This window comes from Trichosurus vulpecula, chromosome 3 (assembly GCF_011100635.1).
Source record: "Trichosurus vulpecula isolate mTriVul1 chromosome 3, mTriVul1.pri, whole genome shotgun sequence".
Classification (NCBI taxonomy): domain Eukaryota; kingdom Metazoa; phylum Chordata; class Mammalia; order Diprotodontia; family Phalangeridae; genus Trichosurus; species Trichosurus vulpecula.
The window spans coordinates 207,341,578-207,354,136 of NC_050575.1; the positions used below are offsets into that span (position 1 = coordinate 207,341,578).

The following is a 12,559-nucleotide window of genomic DNA, read 5'->3' on the forward strand; positions in this document are numbered from 1 at the left end:
CCATCTGTGACTAGATATATGGAATTCACTTTTCTACTTCAGGCAACAGAGACAGCAGAACTGAGAGGCCTCAGCCACCAAGATGCTGAGGTCTCTGGCTTCTAATCTTAATCCAACAGTGGCCTCTGTCTATCTCCATTTCCCAGTCAGTAACACAGGGAAGAATAATCTTGACCTACAGGCCTCAGAGGGGGAGGAATGACCAACCAATAAAAATGTATATTTAAAATGTAGCTGAAGTGCTAAGTGGCTCAAATAGCTCATCAAGAAATGGGCCCTTCCCAGTGCTCATGCCGAGAATCAGCACACAGCTCACCACAGGCACAGGCATGGACGCAGGAGGCAATGACTAACAGTCTCATTCTGACTCAGAAGAGAAGACCCTAATCTGAAGAAGGAAATAGGCTGTAGCGAAGGTATCTCTGGGCTGGAAGAATAGGCAGAGTGGGAGGAGACTCTGAGGATAGAATCTTAACATTTGATGGGACCTTAGAGGGCATCTAGCCCAACTCCCACCTCCATGCAAGTACCCTCCTTCTAGCATCCCTGGCTGATAGCCAGAGGGCCTGTGCTTGAACAGTCCCAGTACAGGGAGCTCACTTAGTATCTCCCAATGCTACCTGTTCTATATTCTAACAGCCCTTCCCTTTACTGAGCCAAAATCTGCCTCCCTAAAACTTCCACCCACTAGTCTTATTTCTTTCCTCTAAAATGGCAGAAGTCTTCTCCTCTAAATGATAAGCCTTCAAGTATTTGATGACAGCCCATCCATCTCCCTTCCTACCAACTCTCTCTTCCAGGCGAAATATCTCCAGCTCCTTTGACCACTCCATCTTGTCATGGTTTCTAGACCCTTAACCATCCCAGTTGACCTGCTCTGAAGATGCTTCTTTTTATCTAGGATTCCCGCCGCTGCCGCCGCCGCCGCCACCCCCCTCCCCCCCCATGAATAAAATATTCCAGGTGTGTTCTATACACCCTGCTCTGAAGGTGCTCCAGTTTATCTGGAATCCTCTCCTACCCTGTGAATAAAATACTGCAGGTGTGTTCTATACACCCTGCTCTGAAGGTGCTCCAGTTTGTCTAGAATCTTCCCCTACCCTGTGAATAAAATATTCCAGGTGTGTTCTATGCACACTGCTCTGAAGGTGCTCTAGTTAATTTAGGCTTCTTTAAAATAAAAATAAGTATCTAAATGAGGTCTGTGTAGTATATAATGGAGGTAAGATGAGAGGCTATGCAAAGCTTTCCTTAGTGGAGAGTGTACCTGAAAAATCTGTGAAGTGAACTGGTATCATGGTCTACCTGCCTGGCCTGCTTTGGGGCTGGACTGTAATAACAAGAAGAAGAAGCAAAATTATATAGTGCTTTAAGATTTGAAAATAACTTTACAAATCTTACCTTATTCTTCACAACAACCCTCAGGTAGGTGCTAACCGAGGCTAAGAGAGTGACTTACTCAGGGCACCTAGCTAAATGGCTGCTGCAGGATTTGAACTCAGGTCTTCCTTCAAGTCCGGCATTCTATCCTTTGCACCTCTCAGCTGCTTCATATACATAGCATGGTTTGAGGAAACCTGAAATTCTATCTGCGTGTTATAATTTTTCAGTGTAGCATGGTAGCCAGGGCCCTGCAGTTGGAATCAGAAAGACCCAGGTGCAAATCCTGCTTCAGACACTTACTTGCAGGACCCAACCCTGGAGAAATTACCTTACCTGTCTTTTCAGTTTTCTCTTCTATAAATCAATGTGGAGGGGAGAGGTCACATTCAGTAGGCTCTAAGGTCTCTTCCAGTTTTAAAACTACGAGCCCATGATCTTCACTACTTACCTCGAAGGGTTATTGTGAGGATTAGATGAAGGAAGGCATACAAACAGCTTGGTGGACTTTAAGGCTCTATATAAAGATCAGTTGGTATTTTCCCCAATGACTCATTTTTAATGAGCAAAAGTGGCACAGGCCAGAGTGAACTGGGGCTCAGAGGAGACTTGGTCCTATAGATAATAAATCCTTACAGCTCAGAGCTAGATTTTCATTGTGCTAGAGCTCAGCCTCCTTCAGAGAAGGCTGGTGGGACTGAGTTATTTAGAGCACCGAAAGAAAGAGAGCCTCAGCCCCAGGGAATTTTTCCAGTAAACTACACCAAATTCAAACCCTGCCTCTGTGCCTTTGCCTAGGCTGTTCCCCCTGCCCCCATTCCTGGAATGCTCTCTATCCTCATAGAATCACAGATTTTGAGTTGGAAAAGACCTTAACTCAACTCTTTATTTTATAAATGAGGAAACTGAGGCACAAACATTTGCCCACGTCTACATAGGTAAAAATTATGAGGCTAGGTTTTGAATCTGGGTCATCTGACTCTAAAACCTTTCCAATGAAGGTGAGTTCCAAAACTCTAACCATTCTTTTGCTCCTCACCTTCACTTACTATGATCCCCATCTCCCTCCATCCTCCACAGTTGATCTCCCTGCCCTCTCCCACCCTGGAAACTACCTTGCATTTGCTTTATATCCACTTATCTGTGTATATGTTATTTCCCCCTAGTAATAGAATGTAAGCTCTTTAAGGATAAGGACTGTCTAATTTTTCAATGTGCCTCTTAATCAACAGATTAATTTAATTAAATTAATTACTGTGTGCCAGGCACTGCGTTAAGCACTGGATAATCTCAATAAATACTTGTTGAATTGAAAACACGTTTTAGTCATTCGCAGAATCTCAAAAGTCCACAGATCAGACCGCTGCTATGGAATTCTGAAGGGGCGGATGACAATGCAAGACAGAAGGGGCCCCCTTGGAGGACATGAGGAAGGAGGCTTAGGGCTATAGATTAGGGGAAGAGAGAGGGCTCTCAGGAATGGTAGACAGCCAGAGATGCATGTAGAAGGCATGCCTACAAGGTCCAAGTCTTACCTTCCCTGAACCCAAAGTCAAAAAATTCATCTTGTCAAGAAATCAGGGAATTCTTCTTTATACAGTTGAAACAGCTACTGAGCTCTTTTTGGGGAAGGGGCACTGGAAGGACACAGCCTTCAGCCCTAATTCCCCAAGGGCAGGTCACAAGGGGGCCAGTGCAAGTCTGGGTTTCACCAACGTCAGGAAATGACACATAGCAGCCAGGCAGAGTCGGGAGGAGGGAGGCATGAATCACACCCGGGAAGTGGCAAAGAGAGAAAAGAGGGAGGTCCTCAGGGAGAGAGAGAATGAGGAATGCCCTGGGAGAATCATACTAGACATGTGACTGCCAGCAGGCCCAACTTTTCTACTCCTGGCTCTCTGGAAGGGCAACTAACCCAGGAAGCCCTGAGTCTGATGGTGAGGAGGCGCCTGCTGCCATTGGGTTGGTTATTCTATACACACAGGTAGGGAAATTTCAGAGTGAGACAGATGCCTCACCCTCCCAAAGCCAGTCATATTAACAAACATTAGACATAAATCATTATTTTACTACATGTATCATTTCATATTAAATAAATTATTTTCTGACACGTTAAGCAGACCTTGAACCTGAAATGGGGGAAATTGGATGAATCAGAAACTCCCATAATTCAAGATAAAACAGAGGTCATCTAGTACAACCCCCACCTGAAGCATGAATTCCCCCTTTATAACATCCCTACTAGGAGATAATCCAGCTTCTTCTTGAGCATTTCTAGTGACTGAGACTTTCACAGTCTGATCCCATTCTGCGTTTCTCTCTATATACCCTATGTTACATACAAACTGGCTTATTTCCTGTTCACTGAATTTGGCCTTCTACCTCTGGTCTCTATGACTTTGTAGTACATCTGAAATGGATTCTCTCCTTAATTATGCCTCTTAGAATCCGTATTTCCCTTAAGGCTTAATTCAAGCACCACTTCCTACATGAAGTCTATCCCAAGTCACACTACTCCACCTCCAGCTGCTAGTGGCTCCTCCACAAATTACCTGTTGTTTACTTCATGTGCTTTGTATCTTCTTACATAAGTATACACTTCCCCCTCCCCAATAATGGAAGCTCCTTGGGGACAGGGACTATTTAATTTTTGTCTTTTTTTTTCCCTAATGCTATTTCATGGGTTGAAATCAAGATATGGAATTCAACAGTCTCTAAAGCATTAAAAAATAAATGTTGCACAGAAGGCAATGGAGAGGCTCATGGTGGGTGTGAGTAGACTGCAACATGTAATCTACAAGGAAATCCAAAGAAGAATAGGAATAAAGGATGCTATGGAGGAATTGCATGATGGGAAGAAAAAATGAGCTAGTCATGTAAAAAGCACAAATGGTGACAGGTGATCAGCTAGAGGCCTCCACTAATGTCCTAATGATATCAGGAAAAATTAAGAAATGGTCCCCAGTTGACAAATGATCAAAGGATAGAAACAGGCCATTCTCAAAGGAAGATATCCAAGCTATGAACAGTCATGAAAAAAATGCTCTAAATCACTGATTAGAGAAATTCAAATTAAGGCAACTTTGAGCTTTCACCTTACAGTCATCAGATTGGCAAAGATGACAAAAATGGAAAACATCACATGTTGGAAGGGCTATGGAATAAACAGGCACATCAATGCACTGTTGGTGGTGCTGTGAATTGGTCTAGCCATGGGAAAAGATTTGGAACTATGTCCCCTCAAAGTCACTAAATTGTGTATATCCTTTGACCCAGTGGCACAACTCAGGTTCCACTTCACACTCATCAGATTGGCAGAGTTGATGAAAAAAGGAAAATGGAAAATGCTGGAAGGGCTGTGGGAAAAGGGATACATTAATATACTGTTGGTGAAGCTGTGAACTGATCCAACCATTCTGGAAAGCAATTTGGAAGTGTTCCCCAACAGCTATTAAACTGTACATACCCTTACCCCAAAGAAATTAAAAAAAGAGGAAAAGGACTCATATGTAAAAAAATAATTACAGCAGTCCTTTTTGTAGTAGCAAAGAACTAGAAATTAAGGGTGCACCTAGGGATGGGTGAAAAATTTATACTATACGAATGTAATGAAATACTACTACGCTATAAGAAAGGATGAAAAGGATAATTTAAGAGAAACCTGGGAAGATTTATATGAACTGATGCAGAGGAAAATCAGCAAAACTAGAATTATTGTAAAGACAAGTTTGAGAGATTTGAGAACTCTGATTCATGCACTGACCAACAGGGATTCCAGAGAACAGATAATAAAACATGCTGGCACAGTACCTAGCGCATAGAAGGTGCTTAATAAATAAATACTTGTTGACTTGACTCCTGTGGATACAGAGTGAGCACACCCTATGTTACATAAAAACTGGCCTATTTCTGGTTCCCAGAATTTGGCATTCCATCTCTGCTCTCCACACCTTTGTAGTACATGTCTGAAATGATTCCTTCCTTAATTATGCCTCTTAGAATCCATATTTCCTTTAAGACCTTATCCTTTGTATATGACCAAAAAGGAAATTTATTTTGCTTGACTATGCATACTTGTTACAAGGCGTTTTGTTTTTCTTTTTCAGTTGTGGGGGAAAAAATAGGTGTTGGGAAGGAGGGAGAGAAAATATTTATTCATTGGGGGGAAAAATGTAAAATAAGTTACATTTAAAAAATAAATCAAGGAAGACCTCCAGCATGTTGGGTAGGACTCAAAGACAAATTTATGGAAGGATATGGACAAAAGTCAGATAGTATAGGCAGGCATGGGTGGGTTACTGTTTACACCATCGAGAGAAACTTGATGAAATCACAGATCCATTGAGCATTTGGGTTCTCCAGTGCTTGTCTAGAAAAATGTCTTGCATTTAATAAATGTGTGTTAATTGATTAACCTAAGGCTAGATTCAGGTGCCACTTCCTATGGGAAGCCTAAATGTTTGTTCTCTCTCCTTTCTTAAATTTTCTTGCATTTACTATTTTGTGAGTTGTATCTCCTTGAGGGCAACAGCTGGTTTGTTTTTGCCGTTGTAGTGCTGATGTATATAACACAGTACTTGCATATATAAGATGCTTAATAAATGCTCAGTGAAATCAGTTCAACTGCATGGGGGAACAGGGATCCTCACTATTCTGTTTCACAAGGCAGCCAGCTCCAGCTTTGGACCATTGTAATTGTTAGGAAGTTTGTCTTATACTGAGTTAAAAGCTGCTTCCCAGAGACAGCCAGGTAGCGCAGTGGATAGAGTAACGGGCCTGGGTCAGGAAGATCTGAGTTCAAATTCAGCCTCAGATTATGTGACCCTGAGCAAGTAATTTAATTTTGGTCTGCAACAGTTTTTTTCTTTAATGTGTTAAATGGGGATAATAATAGCACCTACTTCCCAAGATTGTTGTGAGGATAAAATGAGATGTTTGTAAAACACCTTTGCAAACCTAAGAATGCTATATGAAAGCTAGCGACTTGCTGTTATTGCTATTATCATTCCCTATAATTCCTACATATTGATCCTAGTTCTTTCGTCATGCTACAAGTCTAATTAATCTTCCATACGACAAACCTTCAAAGAATTCAAACTCTGCCTGCTTCCTCTTTTCCAGGCTATACACACTCTCAGTTCCTTCAACCTTTCTTTCACGTGTCATGGTTTCTAGGGTATCACATCACAGATCATTGAAGGGACCTCAGGGAAAACGAAGGCCTAAAGAAGTTAAGTCAATTGCCTAAGATCATCAAGCAATATTTGAACCCTTGTGCTCTAGCTCCCAAGCCACGTGCTCTTTTGTACAATGGTGTCATCCACTCTTCAATGTGGGCACCCTCCTCTAGACTCCATATGATTAGTCAGCATGGTTCTAGAAATGTAATCCTAAGAACTGGACATGGCATTTCAGACACATGCTGACCAGTCCAGAACACAGTGACAGCTTAACTAGCACCTCTAGCCTTGATCAAATCTGAATCCCTGGCTGTCGGAGTACAGAGGCCCAAGGAATAAGTAGATGGCTAGGAAAATTGAGAATATAAGATAACCAGACTTCAATGGTACTCTATTTCTATCAGTTACTGAGAACAGATCCAAAGGATCTGAGTGTACAGGAAAGTTTTATGCCTTTCTTCCTACAACCTCATTTCCTAAAGAACAAAAACCACATAGCATCTCACAACCTTTTTTAAAGGTATTAACATACCTGAGAAATTTCTAGAGTATCCTGCAAGAAGTAATAGGTGTGACCAAATCTTGGTAACAGCTCCATGTACCCACAAATTGGAGGTCCTGGGCTGTTACGGAGACTAGGCAGCTGCAGTTGAGCAGTAGGCGAAAAAGGAATTGTCACCATTGGATGTTTGGTTGTTTCAGTCTCATCTGACTCTTTGTGACCTCATTTGGGGTTTTCTTGGCAGAGATACTGGAGTGCTTTGCCATTTCCTTCTCCAGTTCATTTTACTGATGAGGAAACTGAGGCGAACAGGGTGAAGCGACTTGCCCAGGATCACACATGTCTGAGGATGGATTTGAACAAGGGAAGATGAGTCTCCCTGACTCCCAACCCAGCACTGTGCCAGCTAGTTGCCCTATTGTGACCACTAGATAAAGTTTAAACACACACACGAGAGAGAGAGAGAGAGAGAGAGAGAGAGAGAGAGAGAGAGAGAGAGAGAGAGAGAGAGAGAGAGAGAGGGAAAGAGCAGGAGGGAGTCATAACATCCTTTATTGTTTCCTGGTAGCATTACTTTTCTATGAAGAAGCAGCATGTTACTGTGAATCAAAGAACCTGAGTTCAAAGCACCTCTATGTCATCTTGGGCAAATCCTTAATCTTTATGGACCTTAGCTTCTTCATCTGAAAAATTAAGACATTGGACCAAATGAAAGACCACAACATACTTTCATATGGCAAATGGGTACAATCAGTCACCAAATCTCCAGAGGGATGTCCCACCAGCCTCAGACTGCCCTAGCTTTTATGCTGCCTACAGAGCTCCCAGACTACGTTGGAGATCTCCTGCCCCTGGCCACAGAGATCACGTCAAGCCTTGAAAATTTTCCATTATGTTTTGCTTTACTAAGTGTAGTTGTTACAAGGGTTTTGTTATTCTTTCTATTTCTAAGGAGGAGGTGGTAGGAGAAAGCATACGTTTTTGTTAATTAAAAATATTAAATTTAATTTAAAAATAGAGAAATTTCTCCCATTTCCTTGAATAGGCATCATCGTTGGATCATAGATTTAGACTGAAAAGAACCTTAGAGGTCATCACTCCAAACCCTTCACTAAATAGGGAAGGAAACAGGCCCAGGAAGATTAGTTTCACTGGTTTGCCCAAGGTTATGGACCCTAGTGATACAAATATGAAACAGTCCCTGCCCTCGAGGAGCCTACATTCTGTAAGAGAAGACTTGGTGGCAGAGCCAATATTTGAACCCAGATTTTCTGACTTCAGAGATAGCATTCTATGTACACTGCACCACAAATACTAAATAGACTTCAGAAACAGTGCTTTGTTGTGGCGTCCCCTGTGGAATATTAGCTAGTTAAGGGCAGGGAAGTAGCTCAAAGGATGGAGAGCTGTGCCTGGAGTCAGGAAGACTCATCTTTCGAGTTCAAATCTGGCCTCAGACACTTACAAGTCATAGGACCCTGGGCAAGTCACATAGCCCTGTTTGTCTCAGTTTCCTCATCTGTAAGATAATTTGGAGAAGGAAATGGCAAACCAGTATCTTTCCCGGGAAAACCCCAAAATGGGGTCACGAAGAGTTGGACCCAATTAAAGAACAACATTTATTATTCTTAGGGGCAGATAGATGGTATGATGCATAGGGTACTAGGCCTGAAGTCAGGAAAACCTGAGTTCAAATCCAGCCTTAGATCCAGCTCTATGACCCTGGGCAAGTTATTTAGTCCTGTTTGTCTTAGTGTCATCATTTGCAGAATGAAGTGGAAAAGGAAATGGGACACCACTCTAGTATCTTTGCCAAGAAAACTCCAAAATGGGGTCATCAAGAGTAGGACACAGCTAAAATGACTAAGCAACAATAAAAAGGGCAGAGATTATCTCACTGCTCTTTGTATTCCCAGCACCTAACATGGTGCCTGGCACATAGAAGGCACTTAATAAATGCTCATTGGGTGAGATAAGCTTGCTGCTTTCTAGCTTTGGGTTCTGGGCCACTCAGACCAGAGTAGTGAACCTAGCAAGAGGGAATAATATGGAGAATAGAGGAATCACTTTGTCCCCAAACCATCTAGTCCTCTCCCTCCCCTCCTCTCAACAGTCCTCATGGTTTCACAACTAATATGTTAGGACAGTGACAAGTTGTAAAACATCCTTGGTGTGTCATTCTATCCTTGGTTTCCTCACTCGTCTTTGCTGCTTTAGGTCAGAGAAGTGGAAGTTGGGGTAACTACAGTGTGGTCTAGTGGATTAGGCATCAGACGTGGAATCAGGAAGCCCTGGGTTCAAAAACCCCTCTTCAAAATATGTTTTATTTTATTGCACATGTATAACCTATATCAGGCTGCTTGCTGTCTTGGGGAAGGGGGGAGGGAGGGTGGGAGGAAGAAAAATTTGGAACTCAAAATCTTTGGAAAAAAATGAACGTTGAAAATTGACTTTACATATAATTGGAAAAAATAAAATATTAATTTTTTTAAAACCCCTCCTCAGATAAAAGCTATGTATGTGCCTGGGCAAGTCAATTAATCTCACCAGGTTGCAATTTCCACATTTTTAATGGGGGGCATAGGACTTAATGTCCCCAAGGTCCTTTTCTATTCTAAATCTATGATTTTAGAAACAGGGCATTGTCGTGCCTCCCTTATCCTTTTCAGACGTACCTCTCAGACTATCTGTAACATCTTATGAATTGTTAGAATAGAAGCATACTGGTGTAGATAGACTGTTGGGTGCGGAATCAGGAAGACCAGAGTTCAAATTCTGCCTTTGGCACTTCTCTGTGCCTCAAGCAGTACCCAAAGACTCATCTACTAAGATCAGATAAATTTGGATCTGAGTCATTTCAGGGAGTTTTCCCACAGGGAGTTCTCCTTGATGAAGTCCCAGATCCTTTGAGTTTGGGACTGTAACCTTTAAGAGCTGGAAAGGACCTTAGACATCATTTAGTCTACCCTGTTCACTTCCCAGAAGAGGAAACTGGAGCCCAGAGAAGTTGAGTGACTCATTCAAGGTCACACAGCTAATAAATGAGAGTTGAGACAGAAGTAGTGATTTAGATTTCTCCTTTAGAAGCATTTGTGGCATCTAGATAATAGATTTAGAGTTAGAAAGGACTTTAATGGTCATCTCATTCAACTCCCTCACTTTATGGATGAGAAAAGTGAGGCTCAGAAAGGTTAAGTGATTTGCCCAAAGTTACACAGCTAGTAATTAGCAGAGCCAGGATTTGAACTCATATACTCTTGATTCCAAGTCCAGCACTATTCCCACTGTGCTGAGTTGTCCCTTCCCTTTCTCTTGAAAGCTGCCTTTGATGTTCAGCCTAATCACCTGTATAAAAACATCAGCACTGGGGAGAGGGAGCCCAGAGGGATCTGCCTCTTGAGAAGGATGGCCCTACATGTGTACATTTACCAGTCTGGCCTAACACCTACCTACGACAGCAGCCTCCTTCCACACTAAACCCTTCTTCTCACCCTTCCTCCATTTCTCCACTCATATCCTCCTCTCCCCAGTGATCACAGGATCTATTTGGAGACGGAAGATGCCTTGAAGTCTATCAAGCCCAAAGAGGAGACCCGGGCCCCAAAGTGTTATGTGATTTGCCCAGGCTCACACAGATCATGTCAGAAATAAAATTTGCACCCAGGTCCTAACTCCAATCAACCACTCTGTCCACAACACTACACCACTACACTTCCCTCAAATGTATGTACAAACAAAATTTATCAGCACATAAATGGAAACTGAAGTGGCGAATACTTCCCATAGTATAGAGATACTAGCACTTGGAGCTGGAAAGGACCTTAGAGACCATCTAGTTCAGTGGTTCTCAAACTTTTTCGGGTTCATGGTACTATATTCTTTGCCATCATATGCACACTTTCAAAAAGTAGGGAGACTTGCTCAACCATAAGTGATTGCAAGTGTAAATTCCATACCATTTGTAGCACACCCTCGGAGAACCACTGATCTAATCCAACTCTTTCGATTTTCAGACAAAGAACCTGAGGCCCAGATAAGTTAAGTGCTCAAGGTCACACAGGTAGCTAGGGTTAAAACCCAGATCCTGACTCCAGATTTAGTACTTATTTGTCACTCAGTCATTTCAGTCGTATCTCACTCTTTGTGACCCCATTTAGGGTTTTCTTGGCAAAGACACTGGAGTGGTTTGCCTTTTCCAAACCATTTTACAGATGAGGAAACTGAGGCAAACAGGGTTAAGTGACTTGCCCAGGATCACAAAGCTACTAAGGCCACATTCTGACTCAGGAAGACAAGTTTTCCTCACTCTAAGACTGGTACTCTATCCACTGTGCCACCTAATTGCCCACAGCATTTATACCTCTTTGATATAAATTTTTGTTGTTGATGGGATTTCTTCCATTGAAAAACTTTGCTCGGCAAATTGGATGAACATATTAACCTCTGATGAAATAGGAGCATCATTTATTTCCCATTTTGTTTTGTTTTGTTTTCCCTCAAGACATTAGTCCCCCAGAATTCTAGCCAATGCTGGAAATAAGTTGTTCAGAATTATGTCTTTTTGCAGGAAGGAAGGGAGGGAGGCAGGGAGGGAGGGAGAAAAGGATGAAGAAAGGAAGGAATGAAGGAAAGAAGGGAGGGAGGGAGAGAGAAAGGAAGGAAGGGATGGAGGGAGGGACTTATTAAGTACCTACTCTGTGCCAGGCACTATGCTAAGTGCTTTACAAATATTATCTCGTTTGATCCTCACAATAATACTGAGAGGTAGGTACTATTATAAAATTCTCATTTTACAGTTGAGGAAACTGAAGTAAACAGGGGTTAAATGACTTGCTACTCAGGGTCACACAGCTAGTAAGTGTCTGAAACCATATTTGAACTCAGATCTTCCTAACTCCAGGTCCAACATTCTAGAGTTCTGAATCTAAGATCTGCCTGGACCTTAGAACTAATCTGTTTTCAACAGCTAATATATTGAAAAACCTAGATCTCTGTTTGACTGCATTTTTGTTTGTTTTTCTTTTTTGTAATTAAAAATTTTCTCCCCTCCTTTAGGGCAAAAAAAGAAAAAAAATATGTATAACATATGTGCCTTGTCAAACAAAACTGCATTTGGCCATGTCCAAAAATATGTTTCATTCTGTACCTTTAGTCCATCAAGAGATGGGTAGTATCGTGGTTCCATTAGATGTCAAACTTTATACATGTGTGTCTGTAACAGCAACCACACTGGCATACCCAGGGTGGCTGCTAGTGCAGGTTCTTTTATCTGCTTTACTAGGAAAGCAACTTAAAAGGGGTCAATGATCTTCTTTAATTAAACAGAAGAAATACAGAGAAAAGAAATAAAGACCAACAGGCAGGGCTCTACTACCTGAATCAAAACAATACTGTTATGCATACTTCACATTCACCACTGGATCAAGAGAGTCTTTACCTCTGAGCTGTCAAGGAGCTCTGAATACACAGCTACTCAGAGTCTCGACCAGGGAATCGC

General features: G+C 42.0%; 1 protein-coding gene across 4 annotated transcripts in view; it reads right to left on the minus strand.

Moving 5' to 3' along the window:
- Positions 1-12,559, minus strand: part of PTK2B (protein tyrosine kinase 2 beta) — a 174,659-nt gene that overhangs the window by 108,683 nt on the left and 53,417 nt on the right. The gene's annotated exons all lie outside the window — the stretch shown is intronic.